Raw genomic sequence first — 16702 nt, 5'->3', positions numbered from 1 at the left:
GTGACTTACTGACTCGGGAGATGAAGCAGCCGGACCAACTGGAAGGTCTTCACTGCTTCCTTCTGGCCTGTGTTCCCACAGTGGCTAGCTTTCCCTGCCTCTGCCCACATTCCCTTCCAGGTGGCCCTTCCTGCCCCTTCCCTTGTTTGTGCTCCTTCCTACACCTGCTGCTCCCCATTTGCCTGAGACCACCTTTGTGCTAACCCTTGCTCCGTGCCTCAGTAAGAGGAAGATGATGGGCCCACTATCCTCCCCCTGCTCCTCCAACCTGCTACTCTATTCCTCCTTTCTCAGCCTGCTGGTGCTTCATTTGTGTTTTATCAGCTGTAAGCCCCTTCATGCTTTTAAATACCCCACGGAACATAAGTAGTTAAGATTCTTATCTTTGAAGAGGGGAAAATTCACAAGGAGCTGGGTGTTGGGGAAATTGCATCTGAGTAAGTCAAAAAGCATCTCAGAGACCGAGCAAGTATGTGTTGGGGGTGCTGACAACACTGAGGGCAAAGATGGAGTTGCAGGGCTGGCTGGCTGTGGTGGGCTGCTAGCATAGAGAAGCACTGTCAGAGCCAGAGCCAGCTGCTGATGCAGTGGGTGTGAAGCTGATGGGCACAAACACAGCCTGGCTGCTGCAGGCTATTGAGTACTGAGCCCAGAAGAAGGGAGGGGGCTGCTGAGAAGGAGAAGGTCTGGGTGAAAGAGAGGAGGTTGTCACTGAATGACACAGAGTAGGAAGGAGTGTGCTGGGAGACTGAAACTCCCATTTTGTCTGTGTGGGTATAAGTTGGTTTGTTTGTGGAGGCTGTTACGATCTAGTTCTCAGTTAGCTGGGTATAGAGGGACTCCACTTTTTTTCTGCCTGCTCTGTTGTTATGTGCTAAGGGGAAAACAAGGCTGGGCTGCGTGTGCATCTGTGGGACGCTGTCCTGCAGTGGTCTGTAATGGCTTCTTATCATCTTTGCACAGACATCCCAGTTCAGAAACAATGCACATCATATCAACCTTCCTAGTGTCTACCTGTCCTTTAGGTTTAACAGTCTGGCTGAATGCCTGTCCTACTGAGATCTTGGGCAGCACAGGTGTAGTTAGCAGGAGGTAAGTGATATTTACTCTGCATAAATTGGACTTGGACCCCCACAGAACCTGGTATCTGCAGGGTGGAAGAGAATCTACCCTCACTCTTTGAAATTGAAGCATTCATAATAGTTGCAGGATGTACAGGAGTCCTGCAAAGGTTGCTAAATAGTGGTGTGAATCCTTCAGTGTGTTGCTTCATGGCTTCTTCAACAAGTGGATGCAGTTTTGCCTGTGAGGGACACGTGAGTGTGGAGAGTGTTTTGCTGGAGGAGACTGGGGGTGACTAGGTGCAAAGTTTCCTGGGGTCCACTCTGTCCCAGGGCCCGTCCCAAGGACGCAGCACAGCCTGCTGTAGGACACAGCAGCCTTGCATAGGATACCAGCTAGTTTTCGGTCCCTGTGAAGTCTTTGGCTCTCTAACAAGAATACAGTTCTAGAAATCTGGGTCTCGGTTGTGGCCATGTTTGTCAGGGCATGCAGAGTCTCAGGCCTCTTTAAGCCTCCCTGCTTCTCTCTGTTCCAGTCAGGTTTGGTGTCTTGGTCCCACATCATGTTTAGTCTTGGCCAAGGGTGGGATTTAAGTGCCACACCTCAACAGTTCTGGTCTTTTCTGCAAACTGTGCCTTCTCCAGGATTGTGTGATCACCATACTGTTTCAGGGGGTTCCAGGTTTTTTCTCAGGCTGGGATTTCTTAAGCCTTCAGTTTGTCCGTTTCTGGAGTCTCCAGCTCATCTGGAGTTAAAAAGCATGTTGCTGTCAGTCTGCAAGTTCTCACATGTGTCCCCAGGTGTCTGGGTCTCATAGCCATGTTATAGAAAATTATATTTCTCCCCCAAAAGACTAAAACTGGGGACAAGTTTTGAGAAATAGATTCTCGGAAAGTAACAGCCCATTGGTCATCCACTGATTTATTTATATTCCCCCCTCTCCTTTGGGTTCAGTGTTAGGAACAGTGCTATTGTGTTGTGTTTGGATGCGATCTTAGCAGAGGGCTCACATTATTTGAGCCCTCTGATGGCTTTTCCAGTTGAGGACACCGTCAGAGTTACTACCAGAAACAGGGAGATCCTTGTATTTATGTGCATTCTGGAACTGGCAGTCTGATATGGTTAGGGTTAGAGCTGGGTTAGGGTTAGTATCCTTTCTGGAGTTAGACTGCTGAATACCGCAATACCTCTCCATTTGAAAGGGGGACAATATCAGCCCCTTCTCACCTGGTCCTTATTTTCTGCTTAGGAGAGTCATTTCTGCTAGAATTGCTGTAATTGCCCATGGCTTTCGAAGATCTGAAGATTGCCGTTTACAGACGACTCGCTTTTCTTCTGTGGCATTTGAGAATAATACGAGTAAGAGTTCTTTCTAAAATGACGCCTTTAAAGGCATATTGTCTCTCTGGCAAGCGTCAGTCTGAAATACGTGTGCCTGCCGCAGGATGGCAGCAATCGGTCACCTTTGAAGCATCCTCTTTCAGTTCGAGTATTCGATTTCAAGGTGAAGTCCAAAGATAACTATTCACACTAGATCACTCTGGGAAGACGATATGACAAACACAGGAAAGCCTTTGTGTATTCTTATTCATTATTAATGAAAACCATGTTTTACGAAGTTTATTACAACATGATAATTTGCTTAGCTACAAAAGCTGGCGCCGGGGATGGGCTCTGAATACCTTATCATACAGTAGTTTGTATGGGAGTTCATTCTTTGGGGGCTTAAATACTGAGGGTGAGGTATGTAATCTCTTTTTACTGCTTCCCAGTGAGTACATATTTAATTCTTACCAAAATCTGAGGGCTTTCCAGTGCCTGAGGTCATTTAAACTAAACGATCCATCGCTGCAGTGTGATGCCCAGCTGTGAGGTACCTTCAGTTTCCCTGGAATTCGGTGCCTGTTTGAAGGCATTCAGCACCTGGAGCCAGTCTTCAGCATTTTAATGTTTATGTACATTTACTTACAGCTAGTTTGCTGTCATCTTATCTGAAACAATAAATTAATCTTTTACTCCAAGGTTCTTTTAAGTCGCTTGTAGTGGTCCCCGGTTGGTTCTGCAGTCAATGTCATCAGCTGGGATCAGTGACCTGCCCCAGCACTGAATGGTAAAAGCACTGTATTCAGTAAGACTCTGTGTGAAAGCTAAAGAGGATTTATAGCCTTTACCGTATAAAGGATTTGGTGAAATTAAATTGTTCTTTCAAAGTCCTACTTTGTGAAAGCTGAGCCTTTCCTTTAGAAAATACAATTCTAAAAATCAAAAAGTGCAGGGGTAAAAGCAGATTTGTAACCAGCGAGCTCTCCGCCCTGGCAGGCAGTATGTCCTGCTGCCTCCAGCCAGGGAGCTGCATCTCCGGCTCCACCACCGCAGGTGTGTGCCCCACCGCTGGAGTGCAGGGCCAGTCTCTTTTCCCCCCAAGACTAATAAGGTTTAAAACATGAGTCACGCTAATTGGGACAGTGCTGCTGAAGAGGTGTTTGGGATGCTCACAGAACCAGTGGGGGAAACAGCAAGAGCTTCAGCCCCTCTTTTTACCAGCTTGGGTATCTCTGCTGTGAGTCACCGGTTAACTCAGTCTCTTCTCTCTTTTGGTCAAGGTGTTCTGTTTGTAAGTCTCCCTCTTTCCCTTTTTTTCTTTCCCTCCTTTAACTTGGAATATTTGGCAGGCGCCCCAGGTGCAGCCCTTCCGCGTGGGGTCAGAAAGGCAGGACGCGTGTCGGTGGGGCAGGGCACAGGAGGCGGGAGCGTGCAGCACGCACGGTGGCACGCCTGAGGTGAGCGAGCCACAGCTGGGAACCGCAAAACAGTGGGAGACCTGTCCTCTGGCGGGGACGAGGCTTACCTGATGCCTAGGGAGCACCAGAGACCAGAAACTCTCCCAAGAGGGCATAAAACCAGGGGTGAGGCAGTCAGTGTGGTGGCAGATGTGAATGAAGGGGGGTGTGAGGGAAGGCAAGCGGCAGAGAGAAAGCCCTGGACTTCAGGAGCAGACTTGGGCTCCTTCAGGCAGCTTGTAGATGGGGTCCTCAGCTTCACAGTGACAGAGGTAGCAAAGTAGAAGAGTAACATGGAGGAAAATGTCAGCCTCACAATGAGCAAAAAAAAAAGGGTGCTATAAATTTCAAGTGTCTTGCTAAAATAATAAGCTGGTATGACTCAGTATTGGAGAGCCTAGTACCAGACAAGACATGAGACTCTCTCAAAGCTGTTAATAGCACTCTGGCAGGTAGACTTTCCTGGCTGCCTCTGCTAGCCCACATAGCAATGTATTAATTGCTCTTCTGGAGCAGTCTGCCAAAAAATATGCTTGTTTTTGTCCATTCTTTTCCCTGCGCAAATGATGGAAAGTGTCCTGCATGTCTTTGCCCAGCAGTTTGACATCATGTCCCTTTGGAGTCTGAGAAGTCATTTTCGGTATTGGAAGGAAAATATCCTGAGCCAGTATAATACTGGGATGACACATTTTTATACCACAGGTGGATAATCTGAGGCTGTGCCAGAAACAGTACTTGGAGAAGAAGCACTTCTGCTCCTCTTTGCTGCAGAATTGTTTTTGCCATGGTGTGGGAGACAGCCTCCTTCCCGGCACCGGCTGTGTGTGATGGGGTAGGCTGGGGCACATCCACATCTGAGGTGGGGGAAAGCATACTCTCTGGTGCCTGGTGCGGAGGGGCTTGGCATCAGGAAACAAACCCGCATGTGGAAAGCCCTGAGCGGGGGAGAAAAAGACACAGCCCAGATCTACCATCATTGAAGGCGTCAGACCAGAGGTAGGATCAAGGACCTATTTATCAAGGCATACCTCCTCCTCACCCCTGGGATTTTAGCAAGTGTATGTAAGCAGAGGGAACAATGAGCTGTTGGCAGGATCTGTATGACCTCATATGGGACACAGATTTAGGTTATAGATTTACAGATTTAGGAGGATAATTCTGAATTAGATGTGTTCAGTCAAACTCTCTTCCCATCATTTCCACAGTGCCCGTGCAGACTCATGAGCGGCGTACTGCGTCACGGGAACAGCCTCCAGAAAGAGTCTGAAAGATGTTTTCCCTCTGCTGTTCATGCAGGTCAGAAGATTTTCGTTCTTGTCTAACAGCTGGGTATGGTCTTTGTATTCATTCACTCTCAGTCTCCTGCTGGCAGCAGCTTTTCCTCCCAGAAATCCCAAACGGGGAAAAAATCTAGCATTTCTGCAGAGAGGCATCTCGGCTGCTGTGCTGTAAATGACGTGGCTGGCTGTTTTGCTGCGGGGAGAGAAGGAACCTCTCAGAGAACGGAGGCACGACCTTGTGTCTACGACCGATTGCTATCACTTTTCTGAGTTTGTCTCTGTCACTTGGAATAACCTGGACGTCTTTCAATGTGGCTTTGTCTTGCCCCAAGTGGAAGTGAACATTGCTTTATCAACAGCGTTTTCAAATCAAGAATTCTGCTATCAGGAAAAGCATGTCACCAACTCTTTTAAAGATTCCCTGTGCTGGTGTATTTTCTTGTTATAACTAATCCAGCTAAAACCCACAGCAGGCCTGTGAGTGGCCATAGTGTGATGGCATGACATGATAGGCAAAGTTTAATATTTTCTTTATGGAGACAGAATGTAAATTTGAAGGTGAAATAAATTCTTCAGTCCTGTCTTACAGGTTGCTGGGGTTTTGGCATCCTGATCCAGCTCTTGTAGCTGTGAGTATCACCCTAGCTCCCCACATACAGGGATGTATAGATGTATAAAGGCACAGTTTTTATAATCCAGTTTATATCTCTAAAATACTGTCCTGACTCATGGTTAATTCCTTGCTTAAAGATGACTTTGAGTTATCTAATGCATGCTCCAAGTGCAATGAATGCCAGTATGCTCTTTCTGGGGAGCACAGCAATGGGGCACAGCTAGCTGTCCACATTTTTCAACTTCAAAATAGAGGACATCATACATACTGAATTTCATGCACAAACACAGATCTGGTGAGCAGTGCCTGCAGATGTGTTTTGAAGGGGTATGGTGACAGAAGAACAGCTATGAAAAGCTGTGGAAAGATGGAGAGGGCTACATGTCTTTTATTCCAGGAATAAAAACTTTCAATTAATGTTTGGGAGAAGAATAGTAGTAGTACTGCTACAGTATGGATAGCTCTACTGGCTCCTCTTTCCAGCCACACTGTTAAAGGATGAGTTTTTGTAGGCTTTTAGAGAAAACTCTCAGCAGCCTTGAGCTTTACAATTCTCCTTCTCAAGTGACAAAATATGACTGAAAATGTTATGAGGAAGCAAATAAATTTGATCTCTGACCTAGTATCAGAAAAGATCCCTAAAACTCGCCACAGGTGCCACCCAGGCTCAGATCACTCAGCTGATGTGTGTCCAACCCCTGAGCCTGGCAGGGATCTGTTGGGTTTGCCTGGGCAAATAAAATGTCCTTTGTGGAAAGCCTTGGCACCCTAATGGTGAAAAGTGCTTTTCAAATTTTAGGCTTTATTTTTCCAGTTTGCATTGGTAAAGTGACCCGAGGATTGGCTGACAGCATTTTGAAAGCTCACTTTCTGTGCGTCTGTGAACAGTGATGGTCTCTGTCTTCCTCTCAGCAGATGCAGCCCTGGCTGACCTGCTCGAGGGATTATGAGCAAAAGTGGGCAACGTGGTGCAGTGCCCAGCTCCTCAGCCATGTTGTCAAGCGGCGCTGTTTTGACGTGAGTAACTCCTCACCTCTTCTGACCTCACTTGGCAGCGTGTGCTCTTGCCCAAATAAGCAGCCCGTTTACTTATACACCAAGCAAACAGCCCTGAGAAGCCGATACTGCTCCTTTTGAAGTGCTGAGGAACTTTGCCATTCATTTGCAAGATCAGAGAGGCTGTATTTTTCAGGCAAGCCGCTCTGAAATCGCTAATGGAGTTGTTTGCTCCTGTTTCTTCTCTGAGAAGTCATCCGCTTCCGTCCTTTCCCTAAAGGGCTGTCAGAGCAGAGTCCCTGCAAACAGTACTGATGTTTTAAAACCTTCCAGGGAAAGAAGAGACGATGTTTTCTCTTCTCTAGGGCTTGTCTTGTGCTGAGTCTTATTCTCTTGTAGGAATGCTAACTTTATGCAGGCACTCGGTCACATGGAAAAGCTGTTTGTAGCCCTGTATGGTTCTTCAGCAGAAGCTACTGATACCTATTACCTATCCTAAACAAGCCCTGACAAAGTAACACGAGAAATTCTCAGATGGCGTTGTTTTCAGCGTTTGGAAGCGGCAGTGTAAATATCCTTTTGTTAAGTAGATCAACTTAGGAATGTGAAATGCTTGAAAGTTTAAAAAATAAAAAGTTAGGAATATTTTTATCTTTAGATATGTCTTGTATCAATGTTTACCATGAGAAAGGCTGGCATCTATAGCCTTTCTGTGTACCACCGTGGCATCTCGAAGATTGCTGAGGTGATGGTGTCTCTGTCTTCTGTAAAACTGTTGATCCAAACCTTGGGGTGAAGGACACAGACAGATATCACTATTGCCCTTTCTTAGTGTCCTTTTAACAGAAGAGGTTAGGAAAGCATGTTAGTACCTCTCAGATGGCATTATTAAAGGCTCAGAAAGCTTTTCCTGAAACCTTTTGCAATCCATACATCTGAAACAACTTGTTCTCTGTTGCAGGTGGTTGGGACTAGCACATAGCTTCAAATTTGCCAGGGAGGGGCAGGCTGATAGAGTGATGGCACGCATGCTTTTTCTCTAGGAAACGATGCTGAAAAGCAGCCAGCTTCAAAAAAATCCAATGAAGTGAGAGGATCTACCTTCTGGTTTTGTACAAGCCCTGGGTTTTGGATGGGAAAGAAAATAAATGAGCATTTCGGCTCCATGAAATCCTTACTGAAGAGACCGTAAGGAGAATCAGCCTTTCCGTACAGGCAAAAGGCTCAGTAAGAGAGAGTGTGTGGCGCAGGTGGTGATGATGGGGGGAGATATGGGCTGAAGTGCTACGACAGACAGAGATGTCTGCCTCTGTGCTCTCACCGTCCCCTACAGACTTCCTTGCCAAACATGTATGGCTGCATGCACGCTTTATCCATCTTTAAGGTAAAATCTGGAGCTCTTGCATTGCAAATTTGCAAGGCATGAGCTGTTCGTTGCAGGTGCCAGGCGTGAAGCATGGCTAGTGGTATCGTTTACAGGGCTCAGGTATAGGAAAGTCAGTGGAGCAGCGATGCTGCCTCTCCTCACCTGACTCTGAGGTGCACTGGTTTAAAATCATCAGCTGGTTGTGTTTTATCTATAGGGTAATCTGTAAGGTACCTATAGTGCTTCCAAAATATTCTTAGGCAGAGGCAGGGAAGCCTAAACCCTAACGTTTGACAGAGCTTTCTGGCATTCCAAAATATACAGGGATTGTGACATTTTTCTCTTTCTTTCGCCTGTCTTGTTGCAAATGAGCATGAGTCTTGTCTTTAGTAAATAAAAGTTTAATGGGATCAAAGTTTCTTCTGTAAAATCCCACTGCTTACATGGATATGCAGCTCTTTCCCCTCTAATAGAGTGAGTATACGTTAATTTTGGTTATAAAATACTGTATATACTGTATATTGGCAGAAATCTGTCTGCTATAAAATGCCAACCTAAATTCTGAGCCAGAATGGAGTCCCTGCACAAAACACTTGTAGTCTGTGACATAATGATGCTTCTGTTAAAACCGTTCATGTGAGGAAATAACATCTGTGATAAAACTCATGTCCTTTACCACGTGGCCCAGATACCTGGGATTTATACAGAATTCATTTGGCAGTCACACAAAAGAGCCAGTAGGTACCTAGTAGTAGTCCAAACCTCAGTTTGCTTTTCCAGAAATTGCACTCCTGATTCCTTCCCCAAGTTTGGAAGAGAAACTGAAGTGGCTTGTCCAAAAATAGTGGTCCCACTAACTTTCCAGAACGTGGACATTAATGTTACAATCATATATCCTGTTCAACAAGCGACCTTTACCATTGTGTAAGTAAGAGTATAATGTTTGGGTCTGTTTTTAATATATTTTTGATGTATGGAAAAGTACTATCCTGCAGTAAAGTAATTCATGTAATGGGAAAGGGTTTTCTGTTTTCCTCTTTCTTGGGATCTTGGACATAAAGTTTGTGAGTGCTGATATTTTAATGTATGAATCAAAACCTGGCATAGGAGAAAAATAAAGGGGTAATATCTGATGGTAAGGAACAATGCGCAGGAAATAAGGAGAAGTGTCTGGTTCTCCATAAAAACTTTATACTGCTGACTTGAGTATGTATTGTTATATAGCTTGCGGAGAGTTCTCTGACCGCTTGTAACTGTTTCCAACTCTAATCTCATTTGGGGAGTGACATTCTTGGTACTCTGGAAATATCCTTTAGTCCTGTTAGTCCATGGGCTGTGCAGGAGCATCTTGCCTTTTCAGCATCCTGAGAGGATGTGTTCTTTCTGATTTCCAACTACAGAAAAACAATAGCGGTGTTACAGAAAGTTCAGAAAAGGTAAGAGCAGAAGAAACTACCATGTCTAGGATTCCTCTGCTATCACAGTCTCTGGGACTGGTCATTGTTATGAGACACTTCTATTATCGGCTCCCAGACCTGCTGGAATGCTAGTATTAAAGACTTCGCAGGAGTCTATGGTATATAGTTCATAATAGCAACCGGCACCTGAAAACAATTGAGTGGATTCAGCTGACAAGCATAATGCCAGGTTAAGATTATTTGTGTTTTCAGTGATTTCCTCCTCCTGGGTTGTATTCTCTTAATCCAGGATTAAATTCTAATTGTGTCTAAGTCCTTGGAAAGCTCATCAAATTGAATGGAAGTTTTAGGAAGCCAACATATCTGAGGTTTGAATGGGAAGTTGTGGGGTGCGAATCTTACTACCTTGTAATTTCTGGACATTTTGTGCAAGGCAAGCACAAATTAAATAAAAGGAATGAAGAGAGAATCCTTGCATGCTCTGTTCTCAGACATGATGGCAAAGGCAATGGAATGAAAGCACAGTGCCTTGGGTTTTGCTCTCATTTATGCTGCCTGCACACAGTCTCATATGAACACATGAAGATAAAAGTCTGTGTTGTTTTGCTCGTTTGGATGTTGGAGCTGAGCATGTAAAGAAAAAGCACCGTCAAAAAAGGAAACCCACACTTTTTCAAAGTGGTCAGAATCAGTCTGTGCATAATTTGATGCAGGACAAGAATAGATGGAGTTAAGCAGGAGGTTTGCTTTGTTCTATAATTTTTATATGAATGAACAAAACTTCACTGAAGGCAGCACAGCTCCATCCAGCTACCGCCTGATCTGTGTAACCTGTAGCCCCATAAATACAGTTATTGCTATTGCTAGTTATATGCCACAGGCTATGTACGCACATTGCAGTATTAAGGCATGTCAGGCTTGCTTTGCCTCAAATTGCCTTGGCCCACCTGGAACTTTGTTTTAGCTGGTTTAGCTGTGACAGCAATTTTTCTTAATTAGCAGGTGACTATTTCCTGATTTGTTTTACTTGTTTTATTTTTTATAATCATGGGATATAACCACAATTTTTGCACAGCCAGGAGTAGCAAGTAGTTATTCTGTGTAGAATGAAATATATATGACACCCTCTTAACGTTGCAATGCAGGAGAATATAGGCCTGGCCTGGCAGTGGAGGGCTTGCCCATGGCAACCCAGGGGGCAGGGGGGAGGAGTGCAGACATGGGGGGACAAGGGGAGAGGGCACAGGGTGTCAGTTCAGGGCTATGAACAGCTCAGCAGCAAACAGTTACGTGTAAACGTGGGAGCAGGGCAAAACTGGCTTACAGGTAGCAGAAAAAATAGATAAGGAGTATGCAATATATGCAAGATACTTTTCGTATAGGACATTCAGGCATAATGTGGAGTTGCAGACCAAATAAAAAGAGCAAGGTGTAAAGCTTGAAAGAAAATGTAAAAAAATAGCCCCAAGCGGACCTTAGAAAGAGAAGGAAGAAATCAGCACATCATGCTTCTCCTGGCAAAGAGGAGACAGAAACCTCCACCACCACCATCATATTCCTCCCAGCAAAAACCTAGGAAAAACTGATGACTCCCTCTAGCCATTCCCTCCCCCTGACTGAAGCCAACAACCCAAAGACTTCAAGAGAAGGAGTGGAAGGGTAAGTATAACACCAGGGGGAAGGGTAGATGCTAGGAAGTACGCGTTTTATTGAATTATTATTGAGACTTGTTAGTATACCATGTTAGTAGTTTATTTCTTTTCTTTTGTCATAAATGAAATACATTTTGAGATGCTTTATGTTTCCCTTTTTTTCCTCTATAATTCCCTAATTTGCCAGATTTGCAATAGCTTCCTTAGTCCCTAGAATGCAACTTTAAGATTCTCCTGACATTAAAGTCCTGCTGATACATGAAATGCTGGAGTTTTTGTTCTGCCTTTTCTGCAGGGAGTGAGTTCTTCACATGAGTCGAAGTGACAGTTCATTCAAGTGCACCTGCCTCTTATAGTGTGCTTCAGAGTTTGGTAAGCAGGAAAAAAAAAGTACATTTTGCTTTTTTGAACAAACACCTAAGGAATTAATTTCACATCCTCAAAAAAAATTTTTATTCACAATAATTTGTAATAAAATGTCATTTGCTATTAGCAGCCAGCAAGCATGCTCTGTATTGAACATATCTGACTGTGAAGGGTAGCTTGGGTTTTGGTCCTGTTTGTAAGTGGTAGTATCTTCTTCAGTTTTCATGGTTCACAATATTTGCAAAGTCCATAAATTCTACATGAGATTGCAGGCATATGATAAGATGCAAGCCCATTTTCGGGGAAAAATGATACTCTAGCTGGGCTTCCCTCTTAACCAGACCACTGAAGCGCTGCTGCAACAGACAGGAAAAGTGCCACAGTGACAGAACACCAAGTCAGCCACTGCTTTGAAGTAGGTTTGTCTAAACTTGCTACTATAACGAGCTCGCCAAGGATGACTGGAAAGCTTTTAGAGCCAAAAAGCCAAGTTTTGCTAGAGCAGGGACTACAATAACATTTTTTTAATTTAAAAAAAAAAATCAGTGCAACTCGTGAAGACAGGTTGGAAATAAAAGTGCTCAAATCTTGAACTCCCCCATGCCACAGAGAGGCTGCTGCCTTCTGGCCAAATTTCCACTCTTTCTCCATGGTTGCCGAGCATCCCTGGTCCCCTCTTTTCCTTAGGAAACTCTATCATCTCAGAAGTAGGACTTCCCGCTCTTCACTGCTCTCTCTCATGAACAGATTCAGATGCCCAGAGGGTTTTAGTTTTCTTTAGCATCCCCTAACCTACTCAGTGTAAGTTCAGCTCAGAGCAGGGAATTTAAATCATACAAAGCCTCAGCCACCTAATCTGCATAAGGCAGTTTTTCCTTCTCCTGAATCATCTTTCAGTATGAAAGTAGCATATATTTGAAGCTGCAAGACAGTCTGTTTTCGTATTAGCATCAATCTAAACACAGTGTTCCCTGAGAAATTGTTAAACTGTATATTGCAGTAATAAGCGCTAACCAAGCATTTTTTCTGACAGGTAATTTTCTAGATCTGTCGCAAGCTACAGAACACAATTCCTCAGAGAAACTTAGCTTTCAAGATTGATGAGAATCAGAGTAAAGTATGAAGCAGAGTAGGCTAAACTCCATTAAAATCAGGGCAGAAGCATGGATTTTACAATATATTAATTATATGATGTAGTCATTTTCGTAACTGAATTTGGCAAGTAACCTAACACAGGAGCCGAAATGTGGTTTGGACATTCAACTAAAGAATGCATCGAGTGCATTTGTTTTCATGCTAAAATGCCACAGCAAGGGAATAGCCTAGGGTTAAACAGGCATGTTTTGAAACATAAATGGTTGAGCATGTTTCACGTTATGATCGCTCTTCAATTTAAATATTTCCGATGTGTTTTTCTGCTACAAAATTGGAGGTTGCTCTGTTACCACCAGCTGAACCCCAGCAACGAAAGAGCAGATTCAGGTCTGCTTTCTTACAGGTAAGCTATTCCAAGTGGCATACAGCTAGCACAGTCACTCCCATTCATCCATTGACATGTTTTAAGCATTACTGACCTGATCTGTTTATAGTTTTTTCTTTTAATTCAGTGGGTGTGTGAAAAGACCCTGTGCAAATCATTTCAACAAGTGAACAAATACGTGATCTGATCTTGGAAAAATCATCTGTTACTGATATGAAATGTACTTTCTGTCTACCTCAATGAAATCTATAGGCATAACTGATCATTGCATGATTGTTCTTTGCAAGACTAAGTGATGTCTTGTTGGATATTGACAGGTTTTTTTCATTTTATAGTGAATAGTCTAATGAAAAATATGAGGTAGAAATTAAAATAATGTATTAAAAAAAAATCTGTGTAGAGATGTTCCTACTAATATACCGTTGGATTTGCCTTGAAATCCCCCTGATTCATATTTCTGTAAATTTCACAAAATTTTATGCCTTCCAGAGACAAAACTATTTTTATTCCACAGAGCCAATTTCTATCTGCTTATAGCTTATTTTAACCCATTCTTTCTGCATATTTTTCCTTTTTCCTCCTCCATCTTTTGTCCCTTTCTTTAATCCATGTGTAACAGGTATAATGCAAAAACAGTGCTGTGAAGACCTATGCTAGCTTTCTGACAAAACCATTTCTTTCGCAACTGCCAAATTCTCAGTGCTCTTCAGGGAAAACAGGTGCTTGTTAGAAACATACATCATATGTTTTCCATCACGTACAAATTTTAATACTTAAGATTTTTCTGTTACTGGCATTTGTGTGACCGGAAACAGTCAGTAAACTGAACTCTAATGTAACTAGCCTGAGTATCTCAGGCCAGTTAATGCTGCTGTGATACTTGCCTTACCGAACTGGTATATATGTCACTTTGAAAGAGTTTAGAGAGGTGGGTAGGGATTAAAAGGCTGTTGCACATTTTTAGCAGCCCATACAGGGGCTACCTGCTGGCTTATATCCGCTCTAAATTGGCTTTGCCTGCCACCTCAGAGATCATTGGTTGGTTTGGAGTGGCCATAAAATGGGCTTTATTAACCTGTCGTGTCGTAACCTGGTCATTTCATCACTCGCTTTAATCAGGTATCCTGAGGTATCGGTGGTTTCAGAGGGTTTCTTCCTTCACTAACCTTCCAGTAACAGCTGCATTAAACCCTCAAGCGCAGCCATGAGTATTAATTTCTTATATTCTTTTATACGTAGCATAGAAGTTTCAGCTTCTGTTAGAGTTGGAAATGTGGCTTACTGATAGTCTTAAAATCCAAATTCTGCTTTTACTTGCATCAGTGAGGTCATCAGATTTCAGCTGGCAGGGTGGTGTGCAGGGTTGACCCCAGCCTGCTCGTGCCGGTTGTGCAGTCCCTTCCTCGAAGGTCTGTGGAGAGCAGCTCGTGGGAGGACTGAGATGTCCGGCTCAGACGGGCGCCGCTGCGCACAGACAGGGCTCGCTCCTCCTGCTCCCAGACCTGCACGTCAGCTGCGCAATGGGTGCCTGCCTGCTCCCCGCCCAACTTGGCAGGGGCTGGGTAAGATCATCTGCCAAGAGAAAGTCCTCACGGCCAGGTCTCTGGTACCGCCGCAGCCTCTCTTCCCGCAGCTGACAGGAGATGGGTCGCATGGCTCTGCTGTACCTGGCAGGCAGGTCACAGCGGGGAGAAACGCATGCGTGAGAGGTCTGGGCGAGCAGAGGGAGCGTCTAGCAGGAGCCGCAGCGCCAGTCTCCCAAGGCACGTTTGCATTGCTCGTGTCCCTTCTGTGGAGCCAGCCAGCTCCTACTTATTTAGGAAAGGGGCACTTCAGGGTCCTTTCACGTCCACATCAGGTTTTTTCACATGCCTTCCCACAGTCATAGCTATGTTGAACACTAGTTTCTCCATACCACCGCAGTGTTTTAGTTTCCTTCTCCTTTTTATAGAACCGCCCACAGCGTATACTGCTCTAATCTTTTCAAAACAATTTACAAAGATAGTAGAGACACTCAAGGATAATCTCTGTGAGGCCCATAAATTGGTCACCACTGAAGGAAGCACTTGGAGACATGAAACGAGGGGACTGTAATCTGCAGAGAGGGAGCCTTCCTCTTGTTTGGAAGTACAGTGACCTGCAGACACATGAAACAAACCGCAGGAGTTTGCAAAGCCTCTGTCATTTATTGAAGGATGCCACCGCAGGGATTAAGGAGAGAACTGTAAACAGGCCAAGATATTAGTCACTCAGTGTAGTGTATGAAGACCAGGGGGAGGAAAAAATCATCAAAAGGCATGCTTGACTGTGGAGAACAGTTCACCCTGCTTATTTTTTTTTCCTTGATATTAAAAGGCTCTTTTCTTTTTTCATATTATTATTGCAAGGTGCAAGGCTTGGCAAAAGACTTTCGCATTGAAATGGAAAGTTGAATTGAAGTGTCCATGGAGCTGTGGTATGTATATGAAACCAAAAGAAACTTGCAGCTGGGAAAAGTCAAGATTCAAGTTCAGGATATCAAGGCAAATAATGACTTGCCTTTTATTGTAGCAAAAGGGAAATAGTGATCATTGTTACTTTATTACCACTTAAAGTGCTTATGCGTAAAGGGGTTTCCTTTAATGGCTTACATGAAAAATACTCTCTGCAGGTTGTTCCTGTCCCTATTTAATCAAAGTCACGGGCACTGGCATTTGTGTGACAACAAATGCCAAACTCAGACTTGGAAGCCCAGGCCTGTGCCAAATGCCATGGAAAAACTGCTTGTGCATGAAGGGAAGTGGTTAGCAAGCATGGTCTGCCACATCCCCACCACCTGTGGTGTAGGAGATCTGCACTCCCTGTACTTGCCATGAGCGAGGCTTCCTGCGAGGTGGGGACCAACACCCAGTTCCAGGACACCAGGTCCTGGCTGCACAGCAGGAGTGACCTGCACAGGGTGAGCCGTGCCTCATCGCAGGAGTAAACTCGTCAAGGACCTCTTCTCTTCCCTCTCACAAGGCTGAGGGATCTTGCCCAGAGGCCTTGGACTGGTCCCGCAAGCAGGCTGTTGGGTGCCTGATTCATTTTCAGTGAGAGAGTAGAGGGAGCATGGACCAGGTAGACTTAGTTTTTGCCCCATGTGAAGTGTCATCCTTTTCCACATCTTTCTCTTGGTAGGTGATGAAATACACTCCAATGAAGACATGAGCATCCATGGACAGAGGCTTTGTGATGGGCTCTCAGCTGAGGACTTCTTCTTTGACCCAAGTTCCTTGTCCTGAAGAGTAGGTGATATTGCTGGGCTTTGTTGTGGGCCTTCTTGAACATTTCTGAATGTCCCTGAGCACTGCCTTCAGGCACAACTTTATCCCAGCCCTCCCTCTGAACAGTGATCCACTTACAGACAGGCAGATAACTAGCTAGAAATGGCTGCTGTAGCTCAATGTTGAAAAGCTGTGATTGCGCACATATTCCCTGTGAAAGCTGATGCATGTCCAGGGCTTTGCTGGGGACCACAAGACACTTAAATGGCAACCTCAGACAGCAGCACCATGGCAAAGAAAAGGCTGCGTGTGCCGGGCGTGCCGGACAGCCTTGTGAGGGACGTGCGCATGGTCAAGCGATGCCCAAAGCTGGGGTGGTGGTGGGAATATTGGGGACAACCTGGGACTGTTGCAGGAGCACAGCATGAAGGACTTCGGCCTTGA

The sequence above is a fragment of the Platalea leucorodia genome (genome assembly GCF_965183815.1).
Source record: "Platalea leucorodia genome assembly, chromosome: 3".
Taxonomy (NCBI): domain Eukaryota; kingdom Metazoa; phylum Chordata; class Aves; order Pelecaniformes; family Threskiornithidae; genus Platalea; species Platalea leucorodia.
Note: the sequence above shows the minus strand (reverse complement) of the source record.